The sequence below is a fragment of the Schistocerca nitens genome, chromosome 11, assembly GCF_023898315.1.
Source record: "Schistocerca nitens isolate TAMUIC-IGC-003100 chromosome 11, iqSchNite1.1, whole genome shotgun sequence".
Taxonomy (NCBI): Eukaryota; Metazoa; Arthropoda; class Insecta; order Orthoptera; family Acrididae; genus Schistocerca; species Schistocerca nitens.
In genome coordinates, this window is record NC_064624.1 from 4,417,886 (window position 1) to 4,437,717 (window position 19,832).

Sequence of the window (19,832 nt, forward strand, 5' to 3'; positions counted from 1 at the left end):
CGCGACGCAATTTGTGTGTTCCATCGTCATTAACAGGCTCTGAACGTTACAATTAAACGTCAGTTATGCGTCGTATTCGAAAACTAGACTCACAGGAGAACGACCATAAGGTGCCCGAGGCAGTAATAGACCCTTGGAGACAGGTCGGCTGTCGGACGATGTATTGAATCTCGACGCAATTAGTGTGTCCCATCGTCATTAAGAGGCTCTGATCGTTACAATTAACTGTCAGTTTTGCGTCGGATTCGAAAATCTAGACTCACAGGAGAACGACCATAAGGTGCCCGAGGCAGCACTAGACCCTTGGAGACAAGTCGGCTGGAGGACGATGTATTGAATCGCGACGCAATTTGTGTGTTCCATCGTCATTAACAGGCTCTGAACGTTTCAATTAACTGTCAGTTTTGCGTCGGATTCGAAAATCTAGACTCACAGGAGAACGACCATAAGGTGCCCGAGGCAGCACTAGACCCTTGGAGACAAGTCGGCTGGAGGACGATGTATTGAATCGCGACGCAATTTGTGTGTTCCATCGTCATTAACAGGCTCTGAACGTTACAATTAACTGTCAGTTATGCGTCGTGTTCGGAAAACTAGACTCACAGCAGAACGACCATAAGGTGCCCGAGGCAGCAATGGACCCTTGGAGACAGGTCGGCTGTCGGACGATGTATTGAATCTCGACGCAATTTGTGTGTTCCATCGTCATTAAGAGGCTCTGAACGTTACAATTAACTGTCAGTTTTGCGTCGGATTCGAAAATCTAGACTCACAGGAGAACGACGATAAGGTGCCCGAAGCAGCACTAGACCCTTGGAGCCAAGTCGGCTGGAGGACGATGTATTGAATCGCGACGCAATTTGTGTGTTCCATCGTCATTAACAGGCTCTGAACGTTACAATTTACTGTCAGTTATGCGTCGTATTCGGAAAACTAGACTCACAGGAGAACGACCATAAGGTGCCCGAGGCAGCAATAGACCCTTGGAGACAAGTCGGCTGGAGGACGATGTATTGAATCGCGACGCAATTTGTGTGTTCCATCGTCATTAAGAGGCTCTGAACGTTACAATTAACTGTCGGTTTTGCGTCGGATTCGAAAATCTAGACTCACAGGAGAACGACGATAAGGTGCCCGAAGCAGCACTAGACCCTTGGAGCCAAGTCGGCTGGAGGACGATGTATTGAATCGCGACGCAATTTGTGTGTTCCATCGTCATTAACAGGCTCTGAACGTTACAATTTACTGTCAGTTATGCGTCGTATTCGGAAAACTAGACTCACAGGAGAACGACCATAAGGTGCCCGAGGCAGCAATAGACCCTTGGAGACAAGTCGGCTGGAGGACGATGTATTGAATCGCGACGCAATTTGTGTGTTCCATCGTCATTAAGAGGCTCTGAACGTTACAATTAACTGTCGGTTTTGAGTCGGATTCGAAAATCTAGACTCACAGGAGAACGACCATAAGGTGCCCGAAGCAGCACTAGACCCTTGGAGACAAGTCGGCTGGAGGACGATGTATTGAATCGCGACGCAATTTGTGTGTTCCATCGTCATTACGAGGCTCTGAACGTTACAATTAACTGTCAGTTTTGCGCCGGATTCGAAAAACTACACTCCTAGGAGAACGACCAAAAGGTGCCCGGGGCAGCAATAGTACCTCGGAGACAAGTCGGCTGGAGGACGATGTATTGAATCGCGAAGCAATTTGTGTGTTCCATCGTCATTAACAGGCTCTGAACGTTACAATTAACTGTCAGTTATGCGTCGTATTCGGAAAACTAGACTCACAGCAGAACGACCATAAGGTGCCCGAGGCAGCAATAGACCCTTGGAGACAGGTCGGCTGTCGGACGATTTATTGAATCTCGACGCAACTTGTGTGTCCCATCGTCATTAAGAGGCTCTGAACGTTACAATTAACTGTCAGTTTTGCGCCGGATTCGACAAACTACACTCCTAGGAGAACGACCAAAAGGTGCCCGGGGCAGCAATAGTACCGCGGAGACAAGTTGGCTGGAGGACGATGTATTGAATCGCGACGCAATTTGTGTGTTCCATCGTCATTAAGAGGCTCTGAACGTTACAATCAACTGTCGGTTTTGCGTCGGATTCGAAAATCTAGACTCACAGGAGAACGACCATAAGGTGCCCGAAGCAGCACTAGACCCTTGGAGACAAGTCGGCTGGAGGACGATGTATTGAATCTCGACGCAATTTGTGTGTTCCATCGTCATTAACAGGCTCTGAACGTTACAATTAACTGTCAGTTATGCGTCGTATTCGAAAACAAGACTCACAGGAGAACGACCGTAAGGTGCCCGAGGCAGCAATAGACCCTTGGAGACAGGTCGGCTGTCGGACGATGTATTGAATCTCGACGCAATTTGTGTGTTCCATCGTCATTAAGATTCTCTGAACGTTACAATTAACTGTCAGATTTGCGTCGGATTCAAAAAACTAGACTCACAAGAGAACGACCATAAGGTGCCCGAGGCAGCTATAGACCCTTGGAGACAAGTCGGCTGGAGGACGATGTATTGAATCGCGACGCAATTTGTGTGTTCCATCGTCATTAAGAGGCTCTGAACGTTACAATTAACTGTCAGTTTTGCGTCGGATTCGAAAATCTAGACTCACAGGAGAACGACCATAAGGTGCCCGAGGCAGCACTAGACCCTTGGAGACAAGTCGTTTGGAGGACGATGTATTGAATCGCGACGCAATTTGTGTGTTCCATCGTCATTAACAGGCTCTGAACGTTACAATTAACTGTCAGTTTTGCGTCGTATTCGGAAAACTAGACTCACAGGAGAACGACCATAAGGTGCCCGAGGCAGCAATAGACCCTTGGAGACAGGTCGGCTGTCGGACGATGTATTGAATCTCGACGCAGTTTGTGTGTTCCATCGTCATTAAGAGGCTCTGAACGTTACAATTAACTGTCAGTTATGCGTCGTATTCGGAAAACTAGAGTCACAGCAGAACGACGATAAGGTGCCCGAGGCAGCAATAGACCCTTGGAGACAGGTCGGCTGTCGGACGATGTATTGAATCTCGACGCAATTTGTGTGTTCCATCGTCATTAAGAGGCTCTGAACGTTACAATTAACTGTCAGTTTTGCTTCGGATTCGGAAAACTAGACTCACAGGAGAACGACCATAAGGTGCCCGAGGCAGCAATAGACCCTTGGAGACAAGTCGGCTGGAGGACGATGTAATGAATCGCGACGCAATTTGTGTGTTCCATCGTCGTTAAGGGGCTCTGAATCTCACAATTAACTGTCAGTTTTGCGTCGGATTCGAAAATCTAGACTCACAGAAGAACGACCATAAGGTGCCCTAGGTAGCACTAGACCCTTGGAGACAAGTCGGCTGGAGGACGATGTATTGAATCGCGACGCAATTTGTGTGTTCCATCGTCATTAAGAGGCTCTGAACGTTACAATTAACTGTCAGTTATGGGTCGTTTTCGGTAAACAAGACTCACAGCAGAACGACCATAAGGTGCCCGAGGCAGCAATAGACCCTTGGAGACAGGTCTGCTGTTGGACGATGTATTGAATCTCGACGCAATTTGTGTGTTCCATCGTCATTAACAGGCTCTGAACGTTACAATTAACTGTCAGTTATGCGTCGTATTCGAAAACTAGACTCACAGGAGAACGACCATAAGGTGCCCGAGGCAGCAATAGACCCTTGGAGACAGGTCGGCTGTCGGACGATGTATTGAATCTCGACGCAATTAGTGTGTTCCATCGTCATTAAGAGGCTCTGAACGTTACAATTAACTGTCAGTTTTGCGTCGGATTCGAAAATCTAGAATCACAGGAGAACGACCATAAGGTGCCAGAGGCAGCACTAGACCCTTGGAGACAAGTCGGCTGGAGGACGATGTATTGAATCGCGACGCAATTTGTGTGTTCCATCGTCATTAACAGGCTCTGAACGTTACAATTAACTGTCAGTTATGCGTCGTATTCGGAAAACTAGACTCACAGCAGAACGACCATAAGGTGCCCGAGGCAGCAATAGACCCTTGGAGACAGGTCGGCTGTCGGACGATGTATTGAATCTCGACGCAATTTGTGTGTTCCATCGTCATTAAGAGGCTCTGAACGTTACAATTAACTGTCAGTTTTGCGTCGGATTCGAAAATCTAGACTCACAGGAGAACGACGATAAGGTGCCCGAAGCAGCACTAGACCCTTATAGCCAAGTCGGCTGGAGGACGATGTATTGAATCGCGACGCAATTTGTGTGTTCCATCGTCATTAACAGGCTCTGAAAGTTACAATTAACTGTCAGTTTTGCGCCGGATTCGAAAAACTACACTCCTAGGAGAACGACCAAAAGTGCCCGGGGCAGCAATAGTACCTCGGAGACAAGTCGGCTGGAGGACGATGTATTGAATCGCGACGCAATTTGTGTGTTCCATCGTCATTAACAGGCTCTGAACGTTACAATTAACTGTCAGTTATGCGTCGTATTCGGAAAACTAGACTCACAGGAGAACGACCATAAGGTGCCCGAGGCAGCAATAGACCCTTGGAGACAAGTCGGCTGGAGGACGATGTATTGAATCGCGACGCAATTTGTGTGTTCCATCGTCATTAAGAGGCTCTGAACGTTACAATTAACTGTCAGTTATGCGTCGTATTCGGAAAACTAAGAGTCACAGCAAAACGACCATAAGGTGCCCGAGGCAGCAATAGACCCTTGGAGACAGGTCGGCTGTCGGACGATGTATTGAATCTCGACGCAATGTGTGTGTTCCATCGTCATTAAGAGGCTCTGAACGTTACAATTAACTGTCAGTTTTGCGTCGGATTCGAAAAACTAGACTCACAGGAGAACGACCATAAGGTGCCCGAGGCAGCAATAGCCCCTTGGAGACAAGTCGGCTGGAGGAGGATGTAATGAATCGCGACGCAATTTGTGTGTTCCATCGTCGTTAAGGGGCTCTGAATCTCACAATTAACTGTCAGTTTTGCGTCGGATTCGAAAATCTAGACTCACAGAAGAACGACCATAAGGTGCCCGAGGTAGCACTAGACCCTTGGAGACAAGTCGGCTGGAGGACGATGTATTGAATCGCGACGCAATTTGTGTGTTCCATCGTCATTAAGAGACTCTGAACGTTACAATTAACTGTCAGTTATGGGTCGTTTTCGGTAAACTAGACTCACAGCAGAACGACCATAAGGTGCCCGAGGCAGCAATAGACCCTTGGAGACAGGTCTGCTGTTGGACGATGTATTGAATCTCGACGCAATTTGTGTGTTCCATCGTCATAAAGAGGCTCTGAACGTTACTATTAACTGTCAGTTATGCGTCGGATTTGAAAAACTAGACTCACAGGAGAACGACGATAAGGTGCCCGAGGCAGCAATAGACCCTTGGAGACAAGTCGGCTGTAGGACGATGTATTGAATCGCGACCCAAATTGTGTGTTCCATCGTCATTAACAGGCTCTGAACGTTACAATTAACTGTCGGTTTTGCGTCGGATTCGAAAATCTAGACTCACAGGAGAACGACCATAAGGTGCCCGAGGCAGCTATAGACCCTTGGAGACAAGTCGGCTGGAGGACGATGTACTGAATCGCGACGCAATTTGTGTGTTCCATCGTCATTAACAGGCTCTGAACGTTACAATTAACTGTCAGTTATGCGTCGTATTCGAAAACTAGACTCACAGGAGAACGACCATAAGGTGCCCGAGGCAGCAATAGACCCTTGGAGACAGGTCGGCTGTCGGACGATGTATTGAATCTCGACGCAATTAGTGTGTCCCATCGTCATTAAGAGGCTCTGAACGTTACAATTAACTGTCGGATTCGAAAATCTAGACTCACAGGAGAACGACCATAAGGTGCCCGAGGCAGCACTAGACCCTTGGAGACAAGTCGGCTGGAGGACGATGAATTGAATCGCGACGCAATTTGTGTGTTCCATCGTCATTAACAGGCTCTGAACGTTACAATTAACTGTCAGTTATGCGTCGTATTCGGAAAACTAGACTCACAGCAGAACGACCATAAGGTGCCCGAGGCAGCAATAGAGCCTTGGAGACAGGTCGGCTGTCGGACGATGTATTGAATCTCGACGCAATTTGTGTGTTCCATCGTCATTAACAGGCTCTGAACGTTACAATTAACTGTCAGTTTTGCGTCGGATTCGAAAATCTAAACTCACAGGAGAACGACGATAAGGTGCCCGAAGCAGCACTAGACCCTTGGAGCCAAGTCGGCTGGAGGACGATGTATTGAATCGCGACGCAATTTGTGTGTTCCATCGTCATTAAGAGGCTCTGAACGTTACAATTAACTGTCAGTTTAGCGCCGGATTCGAAAAACTACACTCCTAGGAGAACGACCAAAAGTGCCCGGGGCAGCAATAGTACCTCGGAGACAAGTCGGCTGGAGGACGATGTATTGAATCGCGACCCAATTTGTGTGTTCCATCGTCATTAGCAGGCTCTGAACGTTACAATTAACTGTCAGTTATGCGTCGTATTCGGAAAACTATACTCACAGGAGAACGACCATAAGGTGCCCGAGGCAGCAATAGACCCTTGGAGACAAGTCGGCTGGAGGACGATGTATTGAATCGCGACGCAATTTGTGTGTTCCATCGTCATTAAGAGGCTCTGAACGTTACAATTAACTGTCAGTTTTGCGTCGGATTCGAAAAACTAGACTCACAGGAGAACGACCATAAGGTGCCCGAGGCAGCTATATACCCTTGGAGACAGGTCGGCTGGAGGACGATGTATTGAATCGCGACGCAATTTGTGTGTTCCATCGTCATTAACAGGCTCTGAACGTTACAATTAACTGTCGGTTTTGCGTCGGATTCGAAAATCTAGACTCACAGGAGAACGACCATAAGGTGCCCGAGGCAGCACTAGACCCTTGGAGAGAAGTCGGCTGGAGGACGATGTATTGAATCGCGACGCAATTTGTGTGTTCCATCGTCATTAAGAGGCTCTGAACGTTACAATTAACTGTCAATTTTGCGCCGGATTCGAAAAACTACACTCCTAGGAGAACGACCAAAAGGTCCCCGGGGCAGCAATAGTACCTCGGAGACAGTTCGGCTGGAGGACGATGTATTGAATCGCGACGCAATTTGTGTGTTCCATCGTCATTAACAGGCTCTGAACGTTACAATTAACTGTCAGTTTTGCGTCGGATTCGAAAAACTACTCACAGGAGAACGACGATAAGGTGGCCGAGGCAGCTATAGACCCTTGGAGACAAGTCGGCTGGAGGACGATGTATTGAATCGCGACCCAATTTGTGTGTTCCATCGTCATTAAGAGGCTCTGAACGTTACAATTAACTGTCAGTTTTGCGTCGGATTCGAAAATCTAGACTCACAGGAGAGCGACCATAAGGTGCCCGAGGCAGCACTAGACCCTTGGAGACAAGTCGGCTGGACGACGATGTATTGAATCGCGACGCAATTTGTGTGTTCCATCGTCATTAACAGGCTCTGAACGTTACAATTAACTTTCAGTTATGCGTCGTATTCGGAAAACTAGACTCACAGCAGAACGACCATAAGGTGCCCGAGGCAGCAATAGACCCTTGGAGACAGGTCGGCTGTCGGACGATGTATTGAATCTCGACGCAATTTGTGTGTTCCATCGTCATTAAGAGGCTCTGAACGTTACAATTAACTGTCAGTTTTGCGTCGGATTCGAAAATCTAGACTCACAGGAGAGCGACCATAAGGTGCCCGAGGCAGCACTAGACCCTTGGAGACAAGTCGGCTGGAGGACGATGTATTGAATCGCGACGCAATTTGTGTGTTCCATCGTCATTAACAGGCTCTGAACGTTACAATTAACTGTCAGTTTTGCGCCGGATTCGAAAAACTACACTCCTAGGAGAACGACCAAAAGTGCCCGGGGCAGCAATAGTACTCGGAGACAAGTCGGCTGGAGGACGATGTATTGAATCGCGACCCAATTTGTGTGTTCCATCGTCATTAGCAGGCTCTGAACGTTACAATTAACTGTCAGTTATGCGTCGTATTCGGAAAACTATACTCACAGGAGAACGACCATAAGGTGCCCGAGGCAGCAATAGACCCTTGGAGACAAGTCGGCTGGAGGACGATGTATTGAATCGCGACGCAATTTGTGTGTTCCATCGTCATTAAGAGGCTCTGAACGTTACAATTAACTGTCAGTTTTGCGTCGGATTCGAAAAACTAGACTCACAGGAGAACGACCATAAGGTGCCCGAGGCAGCTATATACCCTTGGAGACAGGTCGGCTGGAGGACGATGTATTGAATCGCGACGCAATTTGTGTGTTCCATCGTCATTAACAGGCTCTGAACGTTACAATTAACTGTCGGTTTTGCGTCGGATTCGAAAATCTAGACTCACAGGAGAACGACCATAAGGTGCCCGAGGCAGCACTAGACCCTTGGAGAGAAGTCGGCTGGAGGACGATGTATTGAATCGCGACGCAATTTGTGTGTTCCATCGTCATTAAGAGGCTCTGAACGTTACAATTAACTGTCAATTTTGCGCCGGATTCGAAAAACTACACTCCTAGGAGAACGACCAAAAGGTCCCCGGGGCAGCAATAGTACCTCGGAGACAGTTCGGCTGGAGGACGATGTATTGAATCGCGACGCAATTTGTGTGTTCCATCGTCATTAACAGGCTCTGAACGTTACAATTAACTGTCAGTTTTGCGTCGGATTCGAAAAACTACTCACAGGAGAACGACGATAAGGTGGCCGAGGCAGCTATAGACCCTTGGAGACAAGTCGGCTGGAGGACGATGTATTGAATCGCGACCCAATTTGTGTGTTCCATCGTCATTAAGAGGCTCTGAACGTTACAATTAACTGTCAGTTTTGCGTCGGATTCGAAAATCTAGACTCACAGGAGAGCGACCATAAGGTGCCCGAGGCAGCACTAGACCCTTGGAGACAAGTCGGCTGGACGACGATGTATTGAATCGCGACGCAATTTGTGTGTTCCATCGTCATTAACAGGCTCTGAACGTTACAATTAACTGTCAGTTATGCGTCGTATTCGGAAAACTAGACTCACAGCAGAACGACCATAAGGTGCCCGAGGCAGCAATAGACCCTTGGAGACAGGTCGGCTGTCGGACGATGTATTGAATCTCGACGCAATTTGTGTGTTCCATCGTCATTAAGAGGCTCTGAACGTTACAATTAACTGTCAGTTTTGCGTCGGATTCGAAAATCTAGACTCACAGGAGAGCGACCATAAGGTGCCCGAGGCAGCACTAGACCCTTGGAGACAAGTCGGCTGGAGGACGATGTATTGAATCGCGACGCAATTTGTGTGTTCCATCGTCATTAACAGGCTCTGAACGTTACAATTAACTGTCAGTTTTGCGCCGGATTCGAAAAACTACACTCCTAGGAGAACGACCAAAAGTGCCCGGGGCAGCAATAGTACTCGGAGACAAGTCGGCTGGAGGACGATGTATTGAATCGCGACGCAATTTGTGTGTTCCATCGTCATTAAGAAGCTCTGAACGTTACAATTAACTGTCAGTTATGCGTCGTATTCGGAAAACTAGACTCACAGAACGACCATAAGGTGCCCGAGGCAGCAATAGACCCTTGGAGACAAGTCGGCTGGAGGACGATGTATTGAATCGCGACGCAATTTGTGTGTTCCATCGTCATTAAGAGGCTCTGAACGTTACAATTAACTGTCAGTTTTGCGTCGGATTCGAAAAACTAGACTCACAGGAGAACGACCATAAGGTGCCCGAGGCAGCTATATACCCTTGGAGACAAGTCGGCTGGAGGACGATGTATTGAATCGCGACGCAATTTGTGTGTTCCATCGTCATTAACAGGCTCTGAACGTTACAATTAACTGTCGGTTTTGCGTCGGATTCGAAAATCTAGACTCACAGGAGAACGACCATAAGGTGCCCGAGGCAGCACTAGACCCTTGGAGAGAAATCGGCTGGAGGACGATGTATTGAATCGAGACGCAATTTGTGTGTTCCATCGTCATTAAGAGGCTCTTAACGTTACAATTAACTGTCAATTTTGCGCCGGATTCGAAAAACTACACTCCTAGGAGAACGACCAAAAGGTCCCCGGGGCAGCAATAGTACCTCGGAGACAGGTCGGCTGGAGGACGATGTATTGAATCGCGACGCAATTTGTGTGTTCCATCGTCATTAACAGGCTCTGAACGTTACAATTAACTGTCAGTTTTGCGTCGGATTCGAAAAACTACTCACAGGAGAACGACGATAAGGTGGCCGAGGCAGCTATAGACCCTTGGAGACAAGTCGGCTGGAGGACGATGTATTGAATCGCGACGCAATTTGTGTGTTCCATCGTCATTAACAGGCTCTGAACGTTACAATTAACTGTCAGTTATGCGTCGTATTCGGAAAACTAGACTCACAGCAGAACGACCATAATGTGCCCGAGGCAGCAATAGACCCTTGGAGACAGGTCGGCTGTCGGACGATGTATTGAATCTCGACGCAATTTGTGTGTTCCATCGTCATTAAGAGGCTCTGAACGTTACAATTAACTGTCAGTTTTGCGTCGGATTCGAAAATCTAGACTCACAGGAGAACGACGATAAGGTGCCCGAAGCAGCACTAGACCCTTGGAGCCAAGTCGGCTGGAGGACGATGTATTGAATCGCGACGCAATTTGTGTGTTCCATCGTCATTAAGAGGCTCTGAACGTTACAATTAACTGTCAGTTTTGCGCCGGATTCGAAAAACTACACTCCTAGGAGAACGACCAAAAGTGCCCGGGGCGGCAATAGTACCTCGGAGACAAGTCGGCTGGAGGACGATGTATTGAATCGCGACGCAATTTGTGTGTTCCATCGTCATTAACAGGCTCTGAACGTTACAATTAACTGTCAGTTATGCGTCGTATTCGGAAAACTAGACTCACAGAACGACCATAAGGTGCCCGAGGCAGCAATAGACCCTTGGAGACAAGTCGGCTGGAGGACGATGTATTGAATCGCGACGCAATTTGTGTGTTCCATCGTCATTAAGAGGCTCTGAACGTTACAATTAACTGTCAGTTATGCGTCGTATTCGGAAAACTAGAGTCACAGCAGAAGGACCATAAGGTGCCCGAGGCAGCAATAGACCCTTGGAGACAGGTCGGCTGTCGGACGATGTATTGAATCTCGACGCAATGTGTGTGTTCCATCGTCATTAAGAGGCTTTGAACGTTACAATTAACTGTCAGTTTTGCGTCGGATTCGAAAAACTAGACTCACAGGAGAACGACCATAAGGTGCCCGAGGCAGCAATAGACCATTGGAGACAAGTCGGCTGGAGGACGATGTAATGAATCGCGACGCAATTTGTGTGTTCCATCGTCGTTAAGGGGCTCTGAATCTCACAATTAACTGTCAGTTTTGCGTCGGATTCGAAAATCTAGACTCACAGAAGAACGACCATAAGGTGCCCGAGGTAGCACTAGACCCTTGGAGACAAGTCGGCTGGAGGACGATGTATTGAATCGCGACGCAATTTGTGTGTTCCATCGTCATTAAGAGGCTCTGAACGTTAAAATTAACTGTCAGTTATGGGTCGTTTTCGGTAAACTAGACTCACAGCAGAACGACCATAAGGTGCCCGAGGCAGAAATAGACCCTTGGAGACAGGTCTGCTGTTGGACGATGTATTGAATCTCGACGTAAGTTGTGTGTTCCATCGTCATTAAGAGGCTCTGAACGATACAATTAACTGTCAGTTTTGCGTCGGATTCGAAAAACTAGACTCACAGGAGAACGACGATAAGGTGCCCGAGTCAGCAATAGACCCTTGGAGACAAGTCGGCTGTAGGACGATGTATTGAATCGCGACGCAATTTGTGTGTTCCATCGTCATTAAGAGGCTCTGAACGTTACAATTAACTGTCATTTTTGCGTCGGATTCGAAAATCTAGACTCACAGGAGAACGACCATAAGGTGCCCGTGGCAGCACTAGACCCTTGGAGACAATTCGGCTGGAGGACGATGTATTGATTCGCGACGCAATTTGCGTGTTCCATCGTCATTAAGAGGCTCTGAACGTTACAATTAACTGTCATTTTTGCGTCGGATTCGAAAAACTAGACTCACATGAGAACGACCATAAGGTGCCCGAGGCAGGTATAGACCCTTGGAGACAAGTCAGCTGGAGGACGATGTATTGAATCGCGACGCAATTTGTGTGTTCCATCGTCATTAACAGGCTCTGAACGTTACAATTAACTGTCGGTTTTGCGTCGGATTCGAAAATCTAGACTCACAGGAGAACGACCATAAGGTGCCCGAGGCAGCACTAGACCCTTGGAGACAAGTCGGCTGGAGGACGATGTATTGAATCGCGACGCAATTTGTGTGTTCCATCGTCATTAAGAGGCTCTGAACGTTACAATTAACTGTCAGTTTTGCGCCGGATTCGAAAATCTACACTCCTAGGAGAACGACCAAAAGGTGCCCGGGGCAGCAATAGTACCTCGGAGACAAGTCGGCTGGAGGACGATGTATTGAATCCCGACGCAATTTGTGTGTTCCATCGTCATTAACAGGCTCTGAACGTTACAATTAACTGTCAGTTATGCGTCGTATTCGGAAAACTAGACTCACAGCAGAACGACCATAAGGTGCCCGAGGCAGCAATAGACCCTTGGAGACAAGTCGGCTGGAGGACGATGTATTGAATCGCGACGCAATTTGTGTGTTCCATCGTCATTAAGAGGCTCTGAACGTTACAATTAACTGTCAGTTATGCGTCGTATTCGGAAAACTAGAGTCACAGCAGAACGACCATAAGGTGCCCGAGGCAGCAATAGACCCTTGGAGACAGGTCGGCTGTCGGACGATGTATTGAATCTCGACGCAATGTGTGTGTTCCATCGTCATTAAGAGGCTTTGAACGTTACAATTAACTGTCAGTTTTGCGTCGGATTCGAAAAACTAGACTCACAGGAGAACGACCATAAGGTGCCCGAGGCAGCAATAAACCCTTGGAGACAAGTCGGCTGGAGGACGATGTAATGAATCGCGACGCAATTTGTGTGTTCCATCGTCGTTAAGGGGCTCTGAATCTCACATTTAACTGTCAGTTTTGCGTCTGATTCGAAAATCTAGACTCACAGAAGAACGACCATAAGGTGCCCGAGGTAGCACTAGACCCTTGGAGACAAGTCGGCTGGAGGACGATGTATTGAATCGCGACGCAATTTGTGTGTTCCATCGTCATTAAGAGGCTCTGAACGTTACAATTAACTGTCAGTTATGGGTCGTTTTCGGTAAACTAGACTCACAGCAGAACGACCATAAGGTGCCCGAGGCAGAAGTAGACCCTTGGAGACAGGTCTGCTGTTGGACGATGTATTGAATCTCGACGCAATTTGTGTGTTCCATCGTCATTAAGAGGCTCTGAACGTTACAATTAACTGTTAGTTTTGCGTCGGATTCGAAAAACTAGACTCACAGGAGAACGATGATAAGGTGCCCGAGGCAGCAATAGACCCTTGGAGACAAGTCGGCTGTAGGACCATGTATTGAATCGCGACGCAATTTGTGTGTTCCATCGTCATTAAGAGGCTCTGAACGTTACAATTAACTGTCAGTTTTGCGTCGGATTCGAAAATCAAGACTCACAGGAGAACGACCATAAGGTGCCCGTGGCAGCACTAGACCCTTGGAGACACTTCGGCTGGAGGAAGATGTATTGATTCGCGACGCAATTTCTGTGTACCATCGTCATTAAGAGGCTCTGAACGTTACAATTAACTGTCATTTTTGCGTCGGATTCAAAAATCTAGACTCACACGAGAACGACCATAAGGTGCCGAGGCAGTAATAGACCCTTGGATACAGGTCGGCTGTCGGACGATGTATTGAATGTCGACGCAATTAGTGTGTCCCATCGTCATTAAGAGGCTCTGAACGTTACAATTAACTGTCAGTTTTGCGTCGGATTCGAAAAACTAGACTCACAGGAGAACGACGATAAGGTGGCCGAGGCTGCTGTAGACCCTTGGAGACAAGTCGGCTGGAGGACGATGTATTGAATCGCGACCCAATTTGTGTGTTCCATCGTCATTAAGAGGCTCTGAACGTTACAATTAACTGTCAGTTTTGCGTCGGATTCGAAAATCTAGACTCACAGGAGAACGACCATAAGGTGACCGAGGCAGCAATAGACCCTTGGAGACAAGTCGGCTGGAGGACGATGTATTGAATCGCGACGCAATTTGTGTGTTCCATCGTCATTAACAGGCTCTGAACGTTACAATTAACTGTCAGTTTTGCGTCGGATTCGAAAATCTAGACTCACAGGAGAACGACCATAAGGTGCCCGAGGCAGCACTAGACCCTTGGAGACAAGTCGGCTGGAGGACGATGTATTGAATCGCGACGCAATTTGTGTGTTCCATCGTCATTAAGATGCTCTGAACGTTACAATTAACTGTCAGTTTTGCGCCGGATTCGAAAAACTACACTCCTAGGAGAACGACCAAAAGGTGCCCGGGGCAGCAATAGTACCTCGGAGACAAGTCGGCTGGAGGACGATGTATTGAATCGCGACGCAATTTGTGTGTTCCATCGTCATTAACAGGCTCTGAACGTTACAATTAACTGTCAGTTATGCGTCGTATTCGAAAACTAGACTCACAGGAGAACGACCATAAGGTGCCCGAGGCAGTAATAGGCCCTTGGAGACAGGTCGGCTGTCGGACGATGTATTGAATCTCGACGCAATTAGTGTGTCCCATCGTCATTAAGAGGCTCTGAACGTTACAATTAACTGTCAGTTTTGCGTCGGATTCGAAAAACTAGACTCTCAGGAGAACGACGATAAGGTGGCCGAGGCAGCTATAGACCCTTGGAGACAAGTCGGCTGGAGGACGATGTATTGAATCGCGACGCAATTTGTGTTTTCCATCGTCATTAAGAGGCTCTGAACGTTACAATTAACTGTCAGTTTTGCGTCGGATTCGAAAATCTAGACTCACAGGAGAACGACCATAAGGTGCCCGAGGCAGCAATAGACCCTTGGAGACAGGTCGGCTGTCGGACGATGTATTGAATCTCGACGCAATGTGTGTGTTCCATCGTCATTAAGAGGCTTTGAACGTTACAATTAACTGTCAGTTTTGCGTCGGATTCGAAAAACTAGACTCACAGGAGAACGACCATAAGGTGCCCGAGGCAGCAATAAACCCTTGGAGACAAGTCGGCTGGAGGACGATGTAATGAATCGCGACGCAATTTGTGTGTTCCATCGTCGTTAAGGGGCTCTGAATCTCACAATTAACTGTCAGTTTTGCGTCTGATTCGAAAATCTAGACTCACAGAAGAACGACCATAAGGTGCCCGAGGTAGCACTAGACCCTTGGAGACAAGTCGGCTGGAGGACGATGTATTGAATCGCGACGCAATTTGTGTGTTCCATCGTCATTAAGAGGCTCTGAACGTTACAATTAACAGTCAGTTATGGGTCGTTTTCGGTAAACTAGACTCACAGCAGAACGACCATAAGGTGCCCGAGGCAGAAGTAGACCCTTGGAGACAGGTCTGCTGTTGGACGATGTATTGAATCTCGACGCAATTTGTGTGTTCCATCGTCATTAAGAGCCTCTGAACGTTACAATTAACTGTTAGTTTTGCGTCGGATTCGAAAAACTAGACTCACAGGAGAACGATGATAAGGTGCCCGAGGCAGCATTAGACCCTTGGAGACAAGTCGGCTGTAGGACCATGTATTGAATCGCGACGCAATTTGTGTGTTCCATCGTCATTAAGAGGCTCTGAACGTTACAATTAACTGTCAGTTTTGCGTCGGATTCGAAAATCTAGACTCACAGGAGAACGACCATAAGGTGCCCGTGGCAGCACTACACCCTTGGAGACAATTGGGCTGGAGGAAGATGTATTGATTCGCGACGCAATTTCTGTGTTCCATCGTCATTAAGAGGCTCTGAACGTTACAATGAACTGTCATTTTTGCGTCGGATTCAAAAATCTAGACTCACAGGAGAACGGCCATAAGGTGCCCGAGGCAGTAATAGACCCTTGGAGACAGGTCGGCTGTCGGACGATGTATTGAATCTCGACGCAATTAGTGTGTCCCATCGTCATTAAGAGGCTCTGAACGTTGCAATTAACTGTCAGTTTTGCGTCGGATTCGAAAAACTAGACTCACAGGAGAACGACGATAAGGTGGCCGAGGCTGCTATAGACCCTTGGAGACAAGTCGGCTGGAGGACGATGTATTGAATCGCGACCCAATTTGTGTGTTCCATCGTCATTAAGAGGCTCTGAACGTTACAATTAACTGTCAGTTTTGCGTCGGATTCGAAAATCTAGACTCACAGGAGAACGACCATAAGGTGACCGAGGCAGCACTAGACCCTTGGAGACAAGTCGGCTGGAGGACGATGTATTGAATCGCGATGCAATTTGTGTGTTCCATCGTCATTAACAGGCTCTGAACGTTACAATTAACTGTCAGTTTTGCGTCGGATTCGAAAATGTAGACTCACAGGAGAACGACGATAAGGTGCCCGAAGCAGCACTAGACCCTTGGAGCCAAGTCGGCTGGAGGACGATGTATTGAATCGCGACGCAATTTGTGTGTTCCATCGTCATTAACAGGCTCTGAACGTTACAATTAACTGTCGGTTTTGCGTCGGATTCGAAAATTTAGACTCACAGGAGAACGACCATAAGGTGCCCGAGGCAGCACTAGACCCTTGGAGACAAGTCGGCTGGAGGACGATGTATTGAATCGCGACGCAATTTGTGTGTTCCATCGTCATTAAGATGCTCTGAACGTTACAATTAACTGTCAGTTTTGCGCCGGATTCGAAAAACTACACTCCTAGGAGAACGACCAAAAGGTGCCCGGGGCAGCAATAGTACCTCGGAGACAAGTCGGCTGGAGGACGAGGTATTTAATCGCGACGCAATTTGTGTGTTCCATCGTCATTAACAGGCTCTGAACGTTACAATTAACTGTCAGTTATGCGTCGTATTCGAAAACTAGACTCACAGGAGAACGACCATAAGGTGCCCGAGGCAGTAATAGGCCCTTGGAGACAGGTCGGCTGTCGGACGATGTATTGAATCTCGACGCAATTAGTGTGTCCCATCGTCATTAAGAGGCTCTGAACGTTACAATTAACTGTCAGTTTTGCGTCGGATTCGAAAAACTAGACTCACAGGAGAACGACCATAAGGTGCCCGAGGCAGCTATAGACCCTTGGAGACAAGTCGGCTGGAGGACGATGTATTGAATCGCGACCCAATTTGTGTGTTCCATCGTCATTAAGAGGCTCTGAACGTTACAATTAACTGTCAGTTTTGCGTCGGATTCGAAAATCTAGACTCACAGGAGAACGACCATAAGGTGCCCGAGGCAGCACTAGACCCTTGGAGACAAGTCGGCTGGAGGACGATGTATTGAATCGCGACGCAATTTGTGTGTTCCATCGTCATTAACAGGCTCTGAACGTTACAATTAACTGTCAGTTATGCGTCGTATTCGGAAAACTAGACTCACAGCAGAACGACCATAAGGTGCCCGAGGCAGCAATAGACCCTTGGAGACAGGTCGGCTGGAGGACGATGTATTGAATCTCGACGCAATTTGTGTGTTCCATCGTCATTAAGAGGCTCTGAACGTTACAATTAACTGTCAGTTTTGCGTCGGATTCGAAAATCTAGACTCACAGGAGAACGACGATAAGGTGCCCGAAGCAGCACAAGACCCTTGGAGCCAAGTCGGCTGGAGGACGATGTATTGAATCGCGACGCAATTTGTGTGTTCCATCGTCATTAAGAGGCTCTGAACGTTACACTTAACTGTCAGTTTTGCGCCGGATTCGAAAAACTACACTCCTAGGAGAACGACCAAAAGTGCCCGGGGCAGCAATAGTACCTCGGAGACAAGTCGGCTGGAGGACGATGTATTGAATCGCGACGCAATTTGTGTGTTCCATCGTCATTAACAGGCTCTGAACGTTACAATTAACTGTCAGTTATGCGTCGTATTCGGAAAACTAGACTCACAGGAGAACGACCATAAGGTGCCCGAGGCAGCAATAGACCCTTGGAGACAAGTCGGCTGGAGGACGATGTATTGAATCGCGACGCAATTTGTGTGTTCCATCGTCATTAAGAGGCTCTGAACGTTACAATTAACTGTCAGTTATGCGTCGTATTCGGAAAACTAGAGTCACAGCAGAACGACCATAAGGTGCCCGAGGCAGCAATAGACCCTTGGAGACAGGTCGGCTGTCGGACGATGTATTGAATCTCGACGCAATGTGTGTGTTCCATCGTCATTAAGAGGCTTTGAACGTTACAATTAACTGTCAGTTTTGCGTCGGATTCGAAAAACTAGACTCACAGGAGAACGACCATAAGGTGCCCGAGGCAGCAATAGACCCTTGGAGACAAGTCGGCTGGAGGACGATGTAATGAATCGCGACGCAATTTGTGTGTTCCATCGTCGTTAAGGGGCTCTGAATCTCACAATTAACTGTCAGTTTTGCGTCTGATTCGAAAATCTAGACTCACAGAAGAACGACCATAAGGTGCCCGAGGTAGCACTAGACCCTTGGAGACAAGTCGGCTGGAGGACGATGTATTGAATCGCGACGCAATTTGTGTGTTCCATCGTCATTAAGAGGCTCTGAACGTTACAATTAACTGTCAGTTATGGGTCGTTTTCGGTAAACTAGACTCACAGCAGAACGACCATAAGGTGCCCGAGGCAGAAGTAGACCCTTGGAGACAGGTCTGCAGTTGGACGATGTATTGAATCTCGACGCAATTTGTGTGTTCCATCGTCATTAAGAGGCTCTGAACGTTACAATTAACTGTTAGTTTTGCGTCGGATTCGAAAAACTAGACTCACAGGAGAACGATGATAAGGTGCCCGAGGCAGCAATAGACCCTTGGAGACAAGTCGGCTGTAGGACGATGTATTGAATCGCGACGCAATTTGTGTGTTCCATCGTCATTAAGAGGCTCTGAACGTTACAATTAACTGTCAGTTTTGCGTCGGATTCGAAAATCTAGACTCACAGGAGAACGACCATAAGGTGCCCGTGGCAGCACTAGACCCTTGGAGACAATTGGGCTGGAGGAAGATGTATTGATTCGCGACGCAATTTCTGTGTTCCATCGTCATTAAGAGGCTCTGAACGTTACAATTAACTGTCATTTTTGCGTCGGAATCAAAAATCTAGACTCACAGGAGAACGACCATAAGGTGACCGAGGCAGCACTAGACCCTTGGAGACAAGTCGGCTGGAGGACGATGTATTGAATCGCGACGCAATTTGTGTGTTCCATCGTCATTAACAGGCTCTGAACGTTACAATTAACTGTCAGTTTTGCGTCGGATTCGAAAATCTAGACTCACAGGAGAACGACGATAAGGTGCCCGAAGCAACACTAGACCCTTGGAGCCAAGTCGGCTGGAGGACGATGTATTGAATCGCGACGCAATTTGTGTGTTCCATCGTCATTAAGAGGCTCTGAACGTTACAATTAACTGTCATTTTTGCGTCGGATTCGAAAAACTAGACTCACAGGAGAACGCTCATAAGGTGCCCGAGGCAGCTATAGACCCTTGGAGACAAGTCGGCTGGAGGACGATGTATTGAATCGCGACGCAATTTGTGTGTTCCATCGTCATTAACAGGCTCTGAACGTTACAATTAACTGTCGGTTTTGCGTCGGATTCGAAAATCTAGACTCACAGGAGAACGACCATAAGGTGCCCGAGGCAGCACTAGACCCTTGGAGACAAGTCGG